Source organism: Pelodiscus sinensis, chromosome 2 (genome assembly GCF_052426305.1).
Source record: "Pelodiscus sinensis isolate ZL-2025 chromosome 2, ASM5242630v1, whole genome shotgun sequence".
NCBI classification, from domain to species: Eukaryota; Metazoa; Chordata; order Testudines; family Trionychidae; genus Pelodiscus; species Pelodiscus sinensis.
Window position 1 is genome coordinate 99035827 of NC_143053.1, and position 5527 is coordinate 99041353.

Sequence of the window (5527 nt, forward strand, 5' to 3'; positions counted from 1 at the left end):
AAATGCCTCCCGTATCTCCACTGCTCTTGTTAGCATCTCCACTGCTCTTGTTAGCATAGTGTTCCGCTGCCTCAGCTTTTACTCGCAGCAGGGTAAGGCTTCTGCAGCAGGAGTTTGCCAGAGTCTTTCCCTTTTTCCTTCCCTTTACCAGAGGCTTTTACTTCCATGTACCACAGTGTGGGCACAACCAGCTTTCCACTCTGTCCATGTAGTTCAATGGAACAGTGTAAACAATGTCTATGTGTATTTACAGTGTCCAGCACAATTCACGATGGGACCCTGAACCTAGTTGGGGCCTCTACTTGCTATTATCACATAAATAATAGCTCACAAAATCATAATGAAACATTCAGGTACGTTTATTTTCTGACTCAATTTCCATAGGCTTATGCTCCTTCACCCAGACCTGGAGAGAACAAAGGATTTTATATCTTTGTACACAATATTTTTATTTAAATGGTAGTGATTGTCCTGAAACTTAAATTACATTGCAAGACTCCTATCTTCTTCAATTGATGTTAATATGACCTTCTAATTATACACAGGTTTTGGAAGGACCCTGTGGTTTCACCCATTTAGCACAATGAGGAAGAGTATTAAGTTGGTCTTAAATCAAACCTTTTATCACCATTAGCTTTTTGGTGGGGGGTCAGGCCATATTTACACCTCAGGATTTAATCCCCACAAACTCCAGCAGCTGCCAAAGAGAAGAGTCTCATGATCTGAGAAGCTAAGCAATGTCTCATATTGATTAGTAGAATCACGCATTAATGGAAATAGCTAAATTGGAAAAGACCCTCTTTACACACAGTGGCAAACTGTATTTGTTTGATTGGGTAGGGCAACCTTTTATTGAGCTGCATAATGCTTTGCTATCAGTGTAGTTTTCTTCCTTTCAACAAAACATTTCTCCTTTTGTGCAGTCCCCTGAATAGTTCTTCAGGTAGAAAAAAAAAATCTTCTCTTTCCTGACTATGTTTAGGCCAGAGTTACTTCAATAATATATGATGATGTGCGGGTAAGTAAAATTTGGCTTCAATTCATCCTTGTGATGTAGGGAGGGGCAAATAGAATTTCTTGTGCCAATGAAGCTCTCTTCAATTTATCCTCAGGTGACAAAAAGGCAGCATTTCAACCACTGCCTCCCTTTTGGGGTTTTGCCAAGGAAAGGTAGATTTAATCTTCGCTGGGAGTTCTAGAACAGCCTGTCATTGGAGGCTGCTAAAGGCTGCTCCGAACTATGTGCCTTTCACAGAAAATGTTACCAACTTTTAAGATCGTGCTTGTATAGAAACATACATGCTTAATGAATGGTATAGCACCTCATGACATCGAGAAAGCAGGGAATCAAGGACCGTCAAACACAACACAGCTGTGGAAAAGATAATTGAGAGGCAGCCTGCTTTAGGGGAGTCAGTGTGGGCTACTAGAAGCCTTAAGAAAGTTATTTAAATTTTCATCTCAATTCCCCCCATCTATAAAATGGAAATAAATGTGCGTCTACACTGCAACACTATTTCAAAATTACTGGTGCTATTCCAAAATAACTTAGTCCACGTCTACACAGCAGGCAGTTATTTTGAAATATAGTGTCAAAATACTGACAAGCTGGAGGACTTCCCCGACTCCTGTAACCCTCATTGTATGAGGAGTAAGGGAAGTCAGAGGAAGAGTGCTCTATTTCAAAATAAGTGCTGTGTAGATACTCCCTATTTTGAAATAAGCTATTTCGAAATAAGATACACAATTGACATACCTTGAAATAAGCTATGCAAATTGAGCTAAGCTCTACAGAGTAGACGCATCCTGATAATACAATCTAATATCACAGGAATACTGTGATGATTCATTAGAGAATGGGTCAATTTCTTCTCGCTTGACTCATATGAATAGTCCCATTGACAATGGGACTATGCACAGAAGTGAGAAAAGAAAGATTTGCCTAATATTTGTTGAAGATATTGAGTCCTAGACATTATGGGGAGTAAAATGATTGCAATTTCTCAGCAAGATGTAGTGGTTTTCATTCTAATTTCTATACAAAATATGCTACCACGATTCAGTTCACAGTCACCTCTAGTAACCCCCACAGACTCACTTTCAAAACATTTCTTCCTCACCTTCCAATGTGAGCGGATACAGTTCAAAAGGTTAAGCTTCTGTTTCCAAAGGATCCAGAACAACAAGTCCTGACAAGGAAGAGCTGCAACAATAAGTCATTGATAAATTGTGCACACCATTCAGTTTTGGAACTCACCCATCTACAAGGTACTAAATTACGTTGTGCTCACATTGACCTATGTTGCCTTTAAAAAAAAGTATTATTCTTCTATATAAAATATAAGGGATGGAGGATTATATAGACTAGGGATAAATGCTAGAGAAAAGAAAAGGTTCTGTGGAAATCAATCTCTCCTTTATATACTCCCAAATTATACTCATAAAAAGAGGCCTCCAGCAGCTTTGTCAGTCACGATAAAGCTATCACTCTGAGATTTATTACTGGTACTTTCTTTATATTTTCAATGGAAAACATCCCACAGGTATGTTTGCATTACCAGAGATGTATGAAGATTAATTACATGTCTGAGTATTGAAATTCATTGGCATATTTTCTAAGATTTTGGCTGTATTAGAACAAATGACCTGAAAAGTCTACTATCCAGAACACTCAGAGAGCAATAAAGCACTTACAAGGGCCAAAAAGCATCATTTCGCTCTAGGGAGTGGGAATTCAGTTGGAGCTATATTTCCCTGCTCACAAGGAAGGTCAAGAGAGCTGTGATGTGCTGCAAAACATGGAACCACATATACTGTTTCACTCTGGTGCCACAAAGTAAGAAACATGTGCACCAGAACCTCACCTTGTTAACACCTTAGGTTGCTAAGTGACTCGCATTGCACAGCAGGTTATATACCACCCTGCCTGGCAGAATAAATCTTTTAAATTGGAGGGGGGGGGGGGCAAAACTGTGGCTATTAAGGGGCAGTGTTGAGTTCTACTGCCAAATTTCCTGTGCAAGAGACAAGCATACTCTGCTCCCTCCTAGGGAAGAATGCATTGCTAGACAGATGCACTGTTCCCAGTCTAACAGGTGGGGAAGAGATAGGAAAGAGCTATCACCCAGCTTTCTCCATCCCAGCTGGTACCTGTTTAAATAAACCATCATTAGGGGCCCACAAATGAAAAAAGCTGAAAACCCTGGTCTATATAATCTACAGAAGTTCAAAAGTGTTGGTCATGTTCTAAGAACAGAAGTTCGCTGAAGAAAAATTTTTTATTTACTATTTTTTCAAAGCATTAAATGAACAAACATATACCTGTATATTATTTATATACATTCAACTGATGCTGAAGGAGTACTTAGGCAGTGAAGTATAAAGTTGTACTCTAGAAAGGGGGTGGATGGACCTCCCCACACACTTGTTAAAACAAATACATGGAAAATCTAAATCGACAGACTCTAAAGTTTAGATCTTGTTCAGCAAAAATTCAGTATTCCTGGTGTTGCATATGGTATCTTCTCCCAAATCAAGTCCGAAGTGAAAAACCTCTTCTTTGCTGATGCCCTGTGATTTTATCCTGTCCCTTTTGCCCCCAAGTACACAGAAAAACAACAAGCACACACATGGGCTGTGTATTCTGCTTTCATTTGATGATCACATATGAAACATGCAGAATTCATAGCCAAGTCCACTGATGTCCTTACTGTAGAGATTTCTCCCAAGCTCAAAGGCAACAAGTCAGATGCTCAGAAGCAACACAAGACCTTTAAGAACAATGGGGTCAGATTGATAGCATCAGATGTCATGTGCTTATGCGGCAGTAAATTTGGCCCAACATTATAACAATAGGAAAAATGCAGCAAATCCAAGTCAGCCAATTCATGTCAAAATAGGATTTATTTTAACACCAGTAAAAAAAATATTCTGTATAAATTTTAACAGCAACAACAAATTTCCAAGGAAAAAAAAGATAACCCTAGTCACCTTTGTGATTCACAAAGCTCTACCAAAAATCCTTTTCATTTAAGTTTTGTTGCCTTCTCTGTCTTTGTCAGTAGCAAGACATGTTATAAAATAATACTTTTGATTATTGTATATTCAAAAGCGGGCATGAGTTTTTCCTAAAGAGGCCCTGAATTGAAATTATCAATGGATTTTTTTAAAATATACTAATATTCACTTGTCTCATAGAAAAACTACATTTTAAAAAGCCATTTAAATAAGTTAAACGATTTTTAGTCTGCTCCCTTTTGAAGTCTTTTTTGTAGGCCTAAGAGCACCCTCCCCAAACAAAAGCTCTGCTCCTGTCCTAGTCAATCTTCAGTGGGATTACACTTGCAAATAAAGTACAGCCGGTCCCCAAGTTGTGAATGGTTGACTTACGACAGTTCGCAGTTATGACCAAAGCTGTCATAAATGGCAGACCCCGAGTTACAAACGTGATCTGCACTTATGAACAGTGTGGTCGTGTGTAACTCTATGGGGTCTAACTTATGAATGAACCGAGTTACGACCAATTGCTTGGTCTGTAATCGGTTCATAAGTCGGGAAGAGGCTGTATACTTAAGTGTTTGCAGAATCAGGGTGTCGAGGGGTGCCTTGTTTGCCTGCCGGAGAGGCCAGCGACAGGTCAGTAGCAGCCTCTTGGACTCTCACTTGGGATAAGGTGGCCTAACTGCCACAGAGTCTATACACTGCAATCTGCATCAGGACAGTATGGCCTAGTGGCCACAAATCTGAATGCTCCCCTCTGTGCTCAGGGTGGTATGGCCTAATAGGCTGTACTGTATATTGACTCTGTGGCTAATGGCCACGGCATCACTATATAATTCCTCTGGGGGCAGGGTAGTATGGCCCAGTGGTCACAGAGTCTGAATACTTCCCACTGTGTTCAGGGTAATACAGCCTAGCAACCACTGAGTCAATCTACAATAGACAAAACTCCCCTGCAGAGGGATATCCAAGGAGGGGACTCAGGGTACCTGGGCTCTCCACTGGGTCCCAGCCCAGGGCCAAGTCAGCAGCGGAGCAGCCAAGGTTAGTTCAGCAGGGAATCCAACTGCAACATGCCGAGCTCTTGGAGAACAATTCCCCACCCTGGGCTACTTCCTACCCGTATCCTGCAGGAAGTCCTCTCCGTCTTCTTGCTCTCATCTAGAGGCTTCTACTGCTGTTCCTCTCAGCCTGGCTGCCATTATTTGGTCCATCTGCACTTCCTTCCCTGGAGCTCCTACCACACCTCCTTCCCTTGTAGCAGTCAGTCCTGACTGAACAGCTCCAGAGGCTTTTATAGCAAGCCTCCAGCTGGAGCATGCCCAGCAGAGCTGTGGGGGTGGGGCCTCACAGCCAAGTTAACCCCTTCAGGCCCAGTGCAGGGTTGATGCACCCCATCACATAGAGCTGTACTCAGGGCTGCACATCCATCCCCCTTTTCTTTCTCTGTGTACACTGCTGTCTGTTGCTTCTTCAGATTCAGTTTTGCTGCTGTTATAGATACATACTCTTTTGTCCAGCCATCTTC

At 41.3% G+C, this 5527-nt stretch overlaps 1 long non-coding RNA gene across 1 annotated transcript; it reads right to left on the reverse strand.

Moving 5' to 3' along the window:
• Window positions 1-323: 323 nt before the first annotated feature.
• LOC142826753 (uncharacterized) lies at window positions 324-5253 on the reverse strand. The gene is made up of 3 exons (XR_012900984.2): window positions 5120-5253; window positions 2121-2203; window positions 324-406 (listed from the first exon to the last, which is right to left on the reverse strand). It is a non-coding gene; the product is annotated as an uncharacterized LOC142826753 (long non-coding RNA).
• Window positions 5254-5527: the final 274 nt, after the last annotated feature.